This window comes from Stegodyphus dumicola, chromosome 1 (assembly GCF_044657685.1).
Source record: "Stegodyphus dumicola isolate Sdum_Otavi_A_Nest chromosome 1, ASM4465768v1".
Taxonomy (NCBI): Eukaryota; Metazoa; Arthropoda; class Arachnida; order Araneae; family Eresidae; genus Stegodyphus; species Stegodyphus dumicola.
Window position 1 is genome coordinate 112,773,507 of NC_140768.1, and position 12,785 is coordinate 112,786,291.

The 12,785-nt window shown below is 31.1% G+C and overlaps 1 long non-coding RNA gene across 1 annotated transcript in view; it reads left to right on the plus strand.

The window, feature by feature from the left end:
• The window catches only part of LOC146999207 (uncharacterized), a 17,438-nt gene extending 8,794 nt beyond the window's left edge, over positions 1–8,644 (plus strand). Inside the window, exons 2-3 of the long non-coding RNA XR_015041827.1 lie at positions 1,709–1,818; positions 8,216–8,644. This is a non-coding gene — a long non-coding RNA (uncharacterized LOC146999207). The remainder of the gene's footprint in view (positions 1–1,708; positions 1,819–8,215) is intronic.
• Positions 8,645–12,785: the final 4,141 nt, after the last annotated feature.

Sequence of the window (12,785 nt, forward strand, 5' to 3'; positions counted from 1 at the left end):
ATAGATAAAAAAATTGATACTGCTTAATTTATAAGCAGCGTAAAAACTGGAAATCTGAGGTCATTAATTTCCGAGACATTAATAGTTTTTCAAGATGCAAATAAAGCAGATAACAATAATCATAAATATTAATGCTCCTAAAATATATCCGCATTTCCTAACTGATTTTTGCTTTTTGATCCACCACAAACCTATTTTCATTAAATGAAGTTTTGCGCATTTCTCTGCAAAGTACGCAAAACTTGTTTCATACAACTTTATTTTAACTAAACGTTATACTTGTTTAGGAAAGTATAAAACAAGTATTTATGTGTACTACTTTTAAAATCCATGTGACAGAGTGTGCGTTCTCATCTTAAAATATACGTTGTGTCGATGAGCTTAACTACAAATTATTAAACATTTCTGGCAAAATGCCAAAAATTAAAAACAAAATTTTTTAAACACGTCCTGCGCTCTATCTGCAGGATCTATCAATCAATCAATCGACACGACAATCGAAAATCAATCGACTTGAATGGAGCTCACGAACATGTAAAAAGCCGTTCTATTAATATGCAAGATATGAGAAAGAAGTTTGAAGACATTATGAAAGAAGCAGAGTTTTGAATATACAATTCTTGTATATTCACAAAAATACAAATATACAAATTTATATACAAATTTTATATACAAATTTTTGTGTATAAAATAAATGGGACATAGAAACTAAATTTGAAAAATAGAAGAAAATAAAAACAAGAAAATATTGATGAGTTATGTGAGGATAACAGGCTTGAAAATTCCGAAATGTCTTTTAAAGTAACAGATTTTTATGCTGCTCTCGACATTTTAAATACTCAGTTAAAATACAGAATGACTGGAATAACAAAAATCGCAATGATGTTTTCATTTTTGGAACTTAAATTTCCGTATTTGTCATTGTTAACAAATACGGAAATTATTAATAACTAGCGGGCAAGCCCGCCAGCTGAGCGGGCTGAAGCCCGCTTTTAATTGTTGATGTGTATAAGAGTTCCTATGTTAAATATCACCGTTATGCCATAGTTGGACCGAACTACCAGGGTTCAGCGGTTTTGCGCGGGTTCCCCCTGCTTTATTCCCGTGCGCATCCAGAAGATACTGCATACACGTCACACATGCGTAAAATCACGAAAACACCTAAGCAGGCAGGCAGCCCGCTCGCCGGGATTCGAACATTGGACCGAACTACCTGTGTTCAGCGGATTTGCGCGGTCTGCGCCCGCTTTATTCACTTGTGCATCCAGAAGATACTGCATTCCCAATACACATGCGGAAAATCACTGAAACACATATAGAGTCAGCCTGTTGGCCGGGATTCAAAAGTTGGACCGAACTACCAGCGTTTAACGGTTTTAACCGGGTTACGCCTGCTTTATTCACGTATTCATCCAGAAGATACTCCGCACACAATACACATGCGTAAAATCGCGAAAACACCCATGCAGCCAACCCGCTAGCCGGTATTTGCATGCATGAATTATTAGACTTGCATGAAAAAATTAGTATTTGATCTAAAATACCTTAAATTATTTGAATTATATTTTACCAAATCATGTATTCTGATATAACTAGATAGTTAAAAAAATTAAAATTGTAAATGTGCAGAAATGCTTATATAAAACCAAGAAATTGTTTATATTTTTGTTGCTTTTTCCCTTGTAAATTAATTATATATATATTACAGTCTGGGGAGTCAGCACCCTGCTGAATTGTAGTAAACGAGACATCCAATCTACTAGACCATCAAAGATGCAGATTTGGATTTTCTATTTCATAGTTATTGAAATCATAATGGTATGTTTGTTTAAATTAGTACTGTTTATGAATGTGATAAAAATAAATTCTGATAAGCTAAGAAATGATTTATTTTCTATTAATTATGAACTGTAAATAATGTAACCAATTTTCGTCATAGTATTTACTAAACATTTTTTTTTTAAAAAGGGAGGTAGTCTTATTTATACAATTCTTGCAGAGATACCAAGAAATAAAAAATTTCAGGAATTTTCACTTAGTATATCTTGATGTGTAAAATCGTGTTGTTCAATGCCATATTACTTTTTCACAGGAAAGTAATTTTATTGATCTAACATCTGCATAAATCAAACTTTTTTAAGAATGATTACAGTTTCTAAGCTAACTTAAAATTTTCAGATTTAGAAAATGTATGTTTAATTTAGCATTAGTTTTCCATGGAATAGATAAGGTTTTCAAAATGTTCAGTTGTTAGAGGGAAATAATATAAATGAGATTGTCCTGATACAGTTTCAGCTGGAAATGAAACTGAATTTTCGGATAGCGAAGATTTCATTTAAGAATTCTAATAAAACTGATTAATGTAAATCCTCTGCATTTAAAAATTCTAATAAAACTAATTAATGTAAATCCTCTGCATTTAAAAATTCTAATAAAACTGATTAATGTAAATCCTCTGCATTTAAAAATTCTAATAAAACTGATTAATGCAAATCCTCTGCATTTACGAATTCTAATAAAACTGATTAATATAAATCCTATGATTCATGTAGGTATTCTTCTGTTATCAGGACCAGATTCAGAAATGTGTGTTTATATGCATGCATTTTTAAATGTAGGTGCTCGTGTGTGCATGTGTATATTCTTTATGTATGTATGTGTATACTTTACACATATATGCGCATACATGCATATACACATGCTTACATATCTACAGTGGAACCCTGAGATACGAGTTTAATTCGTTCCAGCATTCAACTGGTATAGCGAATTTCTCGTATCTAGAAACAAGCTTCCCCATTGAAAATAATGGAAATTCAGTTAACCCGTTCCACACCCCAAAAAATATCAACATTTTAATATCAAGTCAATTTTTCCTAATAAATAACACTGGATAATAATATAACAATAGTTTAACTTTGTTACCAACATTTTAACTCCTTCTCATTAATCCACACCAACAACAGCATTTCAACATATAGGAGTACTTTTATGGTACTTGGAAGAAACGATAATTCCTTTGGCTACATCAGGTTTCTTAATTTCTTCCTGCTTCTTCAGAATAGTATAGATTTTCGATGTTGAAAGGCCGCAAGTCTTCGCCAATTCCGTCACCATGCTTATGTTTATCTATGATTTCTTTCTTGATATTGACGGCCATGGCCTCCTTATTTTTCTTTGCAGCACTATCTGAGGCAACAATCTTCTTGGAGGCATCTTGAAATAATTATTTTCATGTTAAATGTCAAAACAATTAACTTACAAGTGCACAAACACGTATATAAAAGAACATTGAGTGATCTGTCGAGGGGATTTCCCGAGTTGAGCCGTATAGGGAAATGGCGCCACCCGTACCAACAGCCTGGCTCATTGCTCGTTACTCGAATTAATGCTCGTATTTTGCTCATACTTTCCTCGTATCTCGAGGTTTCATTGTACATTTCTGAATCCCGTCCTAATAACAGAGGAGTACCTTTGCCAGTATTGCAACAGAGCTAGAATGAATTATTGTGTTAAATATGTGAAAAATGCATGCTTAAAGTACTGTTATTTTCTAAAAATATTCTGTATGTCTATTTTTTACAAGAAGAAAAAATAGCTAAAAGCTGTTAATTTACTCGTATTTATTAGTCCAAAGGGGCTTTGTTCCTAAAGAACTATTGTTTTTGTTTTGCATTGGTTCACTATAAATATGTGTTTCACTTTTCAAACTGTTCCTACCAAATGTTAGAGTCCCTAGTGTGGGATTAATACTCTCTATCTTAGTGCCCTCTATAACCTATGTTAGGGTTAACCTGTATAACCTACAAGGATTGCCAGTTTAGGCGAGATATCTAGGTAGTCATCATAATACGTACCTTATTTTTTATTATTTTTAAATTAAATTGAAAGTAATAAACTAGTTTTCAAGAATGGAGTTAAACTAGATTTGCATTCAACTCTGGTTTATTGTGTTAATGATGTTTTGCTGTAACAAATATTAATTTTTTGTTTAAGTATAATAATTTAAAATGTTTTTTGGTACTTTTCCGTTTTGCCGGCGCAAGCGATAAAGTCGCTAATAATGGTGCAACCGATGCCAAACGGAATATTCTCGCTGGTAACCTTTTACGCCTCATTTTCAAAACAAGTCGCAGCTTTTTCTTATCAGATTGATTGTTTCTTTCAATACTGACATATAATTACATAGAATTTTTATCAGATAGTTCAGTTTTATGTCCAAGGCCATTTTCGGTAATTAAGTCAATTAGGATGCAATCACAGCGCTTACCCGAAGCCGAAAATATAGAAAAGGTAAAGTCAAGAGTTAAATTCATCAATTCTAATGAGAATGCATTAGCGAAGTAAAGTACTGCAGTTTTACATAATTTCTGAGTAAGCTATTCGTACGAATTGAAATATTTCTTGCATTTAAACTTGTGTTCCAAATTAAGATTTAACTTGAAATTAATGTAGATAATTACTGAGAGCATTAGATTTTTGTAGAGAGTAGTTTACGTGAGATGAGATCGCTTGGGGTCACGTGATATGAACCGGCGAATCAGGATGTTGAACCATGAAAGCGTAGTAAATTCTTAAATTAATGTCTTTTTACAAATTTATCGTCTTTATTTATCGGTTTTTTATAAAATTTTAAGCGATATTAAAATGTTTATGCCTTTAAAAAAAGAATTCTTAAAACTAACATTTTTTTAAATATTTTTTATGTGTATACTGTATGTTGTCGCCAATAAAGTCTGCTTGGCGAGATTTGCGCCGGCGAAACGGAAAAGTACCTGTTTTTTCTAGAGAATGAAGTACTGCCACTAAGGTAAAGGTGCTAACTTGCAAGTTAATTTTCTATTCTACATTAACTCAATCTTTATGTCCTTACAGATATATTGGCAGAAATAATGAAAACCTGACATTCAAAAAGAAAAATAATAACGTTGAATGTAGTATATTAGATGGTTGACTGCGGTTTGGCAGCTCATTAATAATCTTACACATATTGAGTATGAATAACTTTGACAATTACCGGTATTTTCAATAGTATAAAACTAGGCAAGAAAGCAGCTTTAGCTTAGCACCGATTTTAAATACAACTCTCTTACCAATATTGGTTTGACGAAGGTAAAATATAATTGAATTCAATAAGTTGGAAATACTGTCTGTCTTTCCATGAGTTAAAAAATAATTTCAAATAAAATTTCTTTTTTCAGTTTTTCATGTTATTTGTTTAATGTTATTGTAATCTGATTTATCATATTTAGTCACATATTTCATCCCTCTTTGCACTGTAGTATATACAGGGGTTGGACAAAAATATGGAAACACCTTTAAAAAAACATGTTTCTTTGCTTAATATGGTGTAGGAAACCCGTTGGCATCCAAAACAGCTTGCAGTCTTCTCGGAATGGATAAATACAGTTCCTGTATGTTTGCCAAGGGAATATTATATCATTTTTCCTGCAAAACGGTGGCAAGTTCAGATAACGATGTTGGCGGTGGATAACGAGAACACACTTTCCGTTCCAATGTAGACCACAAAGGTTCGATAATATTCAGGTCTGGTGACTGTGGTAGCCAGGGGAAATGGGACAACTCATCCTCGTGCTCAGAAAACCAGTCCTGGACAATGTGAGCTGTGTGAACAGGGGCTTTGTCGTCTTGGAAGACACCATCACCATCGGGGAACAAAGTTTGTACCATGGGATGAACTTGATCGGCCAAAATGTTCACATAAGTCTTGGCAGTCATGTGCCCTGACACAGTTATCATGGGGCTAGCAGAGAACCACGATATGGCTGCCCAAACCATAACAGAACCCCCGCCATGTTTCACTCTTGGCAACAAGCAGTCTGTATTATAGGCTTGAGATGGCGTTCTCCAGACGTAAACTAGGCCAGAAGTGGGAAACAATGTGAAAGAAGACTCGTCAGACCATATTACTTGCTTCCACTGCTATATAGTCCACGCTTTATGACTGAAACACCACCTTTTCCTGTTACGGGCATTAGCATCACTGATGAGTGGCTTCTCAATTGCAGCATGGCCAGCAATTCCCTGTTTATGAAGCTCCCTTCTAATTGTTTTGGTACTCACAGGGTTCGGTAACGCAACATTCATTTCAACAGTAACTTTTGCAGCTGTGGTCTTCTTATTTTTCGTCACAATTGCCCTTAATGATCGTCTGTCACGATCACTCAGGGCACACTTTCGTCCGCGCTGTGATTTAGCAGATGATGTTTTTCCGCTTTTCAAATATATGGAATAAATCTTCGATACAGTACCTCTTGAAACACTAAACACCTCGGCTACCTTGCTTACGGAAGCACCTACCATACGTGCTCCAACAATTTTCCCACGTTCGAAGTCTGTTAACTCTGACACAATGCAATGACAACCTCACATAACAGTACTCCGACAACAACTGAACTGTTTAGCACATTTACGAAGTTGTATAGGTGGCGTCAGTAGTCAAAAACGCCAGCGCCACCTACATATTTCATTAAAATCAATCTTTCTTTTCAAACATGCATTTCACAAGGTGTTTCCATATTTTTGTCCATCCACTGTAATTCAAAGGACTTATCAGTTTCAGCAATATTTTTTTTTTTTTTTTACCAGTATACATTTTTACCATAACTCTGTTTCTAAATCATATCCTGAAAAATTAAGGAGTAAAGTACAAAAAGAAGGAAAATATGCAAGTAAATAATGGCATTTAGTGTTGTTTATGTGTCTAATATTTTTACTAGATTGTAAAAGCTATAAAATTCTATTAGCTTTTTTAAATTGAGATGCTTCTTTGCACCGAAATGGTTAAAGCCCTAGTGTGACTTTGGTACTTTGATCTAACTTCTATTCCTAATAAATAATCCAGCTGCATACAGTTTACTCAATTTCTGCCATGTGTAAGGTAAACAATATTAGCTTTTTTTAAATATATCTTTTACAACTATTCCATTAGGTAGGTTTCTTTCATATTTTGCCTTAATTGAGTCATCCTGCTAATTAAGAATTTATTAAAGTTAATATGTTAAGTTTTTGTGTGTATAATTCATTTTAAGTATGTGCAAGCAAATGCATACATTAACAGTTACATAGAATTATGTTTTGGGTATCAAATTCAGAAATTTTGGGGCTGTTTTTAGAAGATTTATTAATGATTTATACTATATTAATATTGGTAAAAAAATTCTGTGGCTTTTATATGAGAGTATATATTTTAAAATAGCTGCATGATATGGTAGAGGTAAAAAGCTTCATGTGGATCATAAATTAATATTATGTGGGAATTTTTCATTTATTTAATAAAGAAAATATTCAAGCCACAATTAAAATTTTTTCACTGGATTATTTGCATACAAAGTTTGCAGCAAATATTTCCTGCAACAGAAGTGACAATTTTTATTTTGCGAAGACAGGAAATTTAGTTAGTGTAAGCAGTAACTCTATTTTGAGATGTTAAACAGGAAGGCAAATTTTTGAATTTAAATTGATTTTTGAAGGAAGACTTCATTTAGTCTTGCTATCATTCTACGTGGCTCTTAACTTTTTTATGGTATTTATAATTTTATTGTTATTCAGCTTTCTGTTTGCTTAGAATGCACATGAATGTAGACTTGAAATATTTTATATTGCAAACTGAGATGCCATTGTTATCATAATTAAAGATTTTTGCTCTGATTTTGGAGGAATTTACTGATAATACTTTTGATTGTGTATTGGTTTCTGGTTTATTGAAATATGTAAAATAGCCTGTTAATGCATATACATATGTTAATGACATGTATATGTTTATGAAGTATTCTGTTATATGTATATAGTGTTGTGATTAGTTTTCTGCTTACTCTTTATTTAAGAAAAAGTTATCTGTAAGAAAGCGAATATTCTTTACTATATGTAGGAGTAAAATTGAAAAGGCTAATGAAATATAATTAATACAAAATTAAGTTTTTTCTCATGTACTTAAATACTAAAGACTTTCTCAACCTTGCAGTTCTAAACAAATCTTAAGTATTTTTTACTTGAAATTATAGGCATTGTGTAAGGTATATAATTGAAGCTTACTGTGTGATAGTATGAAATTAAATTTTTAATTACTGAAATGTAAATTTTTAAATATGAAATACTCAGTGCATTTTATATGCATCTTTTAATACTTCAACTATATTTAAAAACTGAAAAATCTGAAGTGTGAAATTATTACAAATTTTTCTTTCTTGTTTAGGAGCTGTTCTCAAAACATTGGGTGACAAAGAATTCACTTTTACAAAAATCGAGCAGGATATTAAAGACAGCGAACTATAGAACAAATATGGCGAAGCTGCATGAAGTCTATGTGGAATTTTATTATTGAAAAAAATATGCTCTTCAGATTTAATGTTGGTTTTTATTGTTTAACAGTAATTGCAGTTTTCAAATACCTGTAAAACAAACCTAATTCTTAAATTAATTTCATGTGTATTTCTTTTGCAAGTATTACAGTTCATAATACTTCAAACAACTTGAAATTTTATACTTATTAATTTATGTGGGATATGTTCATAATAATTTTATAATTTAAATAACTCATTGTCATCATATGAGCATAATCTAAAATGCACAGCATTTGACAACAAATTAATAAAAAAATTAGCCAACTTCTAATTGCTTTCTTTTGTCCAGTTGCCTCTTTTTAAATCATTTAATACCATAAAGCTATTTGATGAAAAAAAATAATTGGTATGTGCACATCAACATGTACATTTATAATGATATTATAGAAAAAGTCACATGAGATAATTTGTTTAGGAATATTTAAGTTTTTAAATATTTAACTTTTTAAAATTTTATCTGGTATATAAGATAAAATAAAGAACATATTTAGGTAATTTTGAATTTGCATAATTTTATGAACTTATTTATGAAATTAACAGTTACATTGTAAAAGGGAACTTTTTAAAAATACCTCAATAAAGCATTTCTTTTGTAGAGGTGAACTTTTAGTACTGATCTAATATATTTATAAGATTTTAAACTGAAAAAGACTATAATAGATTACAATACATTGCAAGATTGACTGATAAATGTAAAATTTTTACATATCATAATTATGTGTGTAATTAAAACAGAAGTTACTCGATTAACTTGCATGCAAATTAATATTTTCTTTAACGTGTTTGGGATAAACTGAATTTTAATAAATAAATATGTATAGATTTGTGTATTATCTGAAAATATGAATGAAATATTTGTGACATTAAACATTCATCTTCAAGGAAAATAACAGAGTCAACTTGGTAAACTATTGGAAAAGGTAAGTTTTCTACAATTTCCTGGTCTATATTTAACAATTTTAAAATTTAGCACACTCATTCAAATAATCTAAATGTATGATGTTTTCTTTTGTGCTACATTTGTTTACTGAATTTGTTAATTAACTATATTGTACTTTAGATAGAAATTAATGTAGATATTCCCTGTATTTTACGGTACAAAAACTTATATATTTGATAATAATTTACCTAAATCTTCCCTATGTTTTCTTTGCATATACGAATGACTTTGGTAAAAATTTAGTCCGATGTCTTCTCCCCTTTACTGTGTATAAGTGCACATTTTGGTAAAAAATTTGCATAAATCTCCAATTACCTATTTACTGCATTTTTCGTAAAATGTGCTTATTTTAATCTCTTGTTTTTTATATAAATCTATGCAAAAATGTTCTGCATATTATGATTAAAAGATAAAATTAATATCAAATTTTTACATATCCACCTTTTAGGTATGTACAGCAATATGGAATATATATAACTGGAAAATTTAAATGCAAAAAAATTAATTTCTATTCAAAAATTACATAACACTAAAAGGCTGAAAATCACTTTTAATATTTCATTTCAAAGTGACTACAAAATATGCAATAAATTTTGTAAACCTGAGTTCTATGTTTTAAATCAATTAATGCTATCGTTCATTTACATGGCATAAGAAAATGTCTTTCAGAAAAGCAAATAATTTATTTAAAGTGTTATTTAGTAAACAACTGTTTGCTACAGTTTTTTACTAAATTTAAATTTATGAAATGAATTTAGTAAACAAAAATGCAAATGAACGATGGCATTAATTGATTTAAAACACAGAATTGATGTTTACTAAATTTATTATTTTGTAGTCACTTTGAAATGAGATATTGAATGTCATTTTCAGCCTTTAAGTGTTACGTAATTTTTTAATAGATTTTTTTTTTTTTGCATTTACTAGTGCATTTAAATTTTCCAGTTATATATATTCCATATTGCTGTACATAACTAAAAGGCAGATATGTAAGAATTTGATATAAAAATTATTTTACCTTTTAATCATAGCATACAGAAAGTTTTTGCATAGATTTATATAAAAAATATGAGATTAAAATAAGTACATTTTATGAAAAATGCAGTGAAAAGGTAATTGGAGATTTATGCAAATTTTTTACCAAAAAATGTGCATTTATACACAGTAAAGTGGAGAATACATTGGATTAAATTTTTACCAGTCATTCGCATATGCAAAGAAAACATAGGGAAGATTTAGGTCAATTACTATCAAATATATACGTTTTTGTACCGTAAATTACGGGAAATATGTACGTTAATTTCTATCAAATATATACGTTTTTGTACCGTAAAATACGGGGAATATCTACCTTAATTTTTATCTAATATATACGTTTATATACAGTAAAAAATCGGGGAAATTTACGTAAATTTTCACTAAATATATACGCATACGTGAAGCAAAAATTCGAGATTTACGTATATGCGATAAATATACGTAAATCCCTGAAATTTACGTATATTATACGTAAAAGTTGCGAATGAACAGTAGTCTCTCGCGTAAATATACCTAAATTTTACGTAAAAGTTACGTATAGTATAACGTAAAAATATACGTAAATATTTAGTAATTGCCACTGGACACTTTTTATGATATTTTTACGTTCAACTTGAACGTTTTTTATACGAAAGGCCATTCGTAAATTGCACGTATTTTTCTCGTGCAATTTACGAATGCATGCTGCCTGGGTATAGTTACAACTTCACACAATAATAAAACAAAACACACTTTTGAAAAATAGACAATAATAATAAAAATAGTAATAATAAAATTCTTAACAATATTTTCTCGATTATGCAACAACCGCTATGCGGCCAAGAACAGATCATTTCAAGCGTTGCACTCAAGCTAAACTAAGAGCCACCAGTCACGTGACCTAGTCGACGACAGACGATAAATAATAAAAGAAAAATTGGTTCCATCGTAGGGAAAAGAAATAATTTCAACAAACTACCCCCCCCCCGATGAACAATAGGTTCATCACAAATTTAACTTACCATTACAATATTACTATAACAATAAGCAACAAATAAAAATTACATATACAGGTCACATTATATCAATAATTTCTTAACACCAAGAAAATTTTTCTGAAGCTATAGAAAAAACAAAACATTTAAATTAAAATTTCTCAAGATCACCACAAATCATTAAACCAAGGAAAATAACAAAATGAATAAATGAAAACATTATGAAAAGAATATTTTTTGTTTTTCTATCATCAGTTTATCAGTCATTCAGTCTATTTTTTTACCAGTCACTGATTATTGCAATTATTGATATCATCAATTTCTAAGTTGTACAATAGCTGCACTGGACGTTTGATTACCGAATTACCAGTTTTCACTTCACAAGATCTGATAATTCCATCTCTACCAATAAAAGTTTTGGTTATTCTTCCTAATTTCCACCAGCTTCTAGGTAAGTTTTCATCATGAACAAGCACTATATCATTTATGTTGAATGCAGATGGTTTCTTCTGACCAGTATAATGAGCAGATCTCAAGCACAGGAGATATTCTTTTTTCCATCTGTTCCAAAAGTGATTTATTAGATTTTCTCGTGTACGGAAACATTTTAACATTACTTCTCTGGAACCTGGTAAATTCATGTCATTCCTCCTTACAGCTGGCAAACTCAAGAGTCGTTTACCAATCAATAGGTGGGCTGGAGTAAGTGCGGAGGGCTCTTCAAAATCAGAAAAGACGTATGTTAATGGACGCGAGTTTATCATCGCTTCTATTTCAAGCAAAAGCGTTTCTAATTCACTTTGAGTCAAAGATGATTTTCCAATGTTCTTTCTTAAACTAGTTTTTACACTGCGAACTAAACGTTCATAAAAACCGCCCCACCAGGCAGTACGTTCCACAATGTATTCCCATGCGATTCCATGCGAAGCATAAAATTTTTTAACTTCAGGGTGGTTAATCACTTTCCACATTTGCTTTAATTCAAGTTCGGCTCTTTTAAATGTTCTAGCATTGTTCGACTACACAGTGGAACACAGACCTCTTCGGGATACGAACCTGCGGAACGCAAGTAAAAATTCTTCAGTGCTCATGCCTTTTACGAGCTCCAGGTGAATAGCTCTTGTAGTGGCGCAAGTAATCAATAATATGTAATATTTGTTGTCATTTTCTTTTACATACAAAAGAACTGCAAAATCGAGTCCACAAATTGCGAAAGGCGGAGATTCATTAACCCTATCCGCTGGAAGAGGTGCAGTGACTTGTTGTCCAAGACGTACATTATATTTTTTGCATATTATGCATTTACTCAGGATTGATTTGACATATTGTTTTCCTCTTAAGAGCCAGAATTTTTCACGTATATGCACTAGAGTATCAGATACTACCGCATGATAAACCTTTTCATCAGCGTCTCGTACTATTAATTCACTTAATTTATGTTTTGAAGGGATTACTATTGGATGTTTGTTG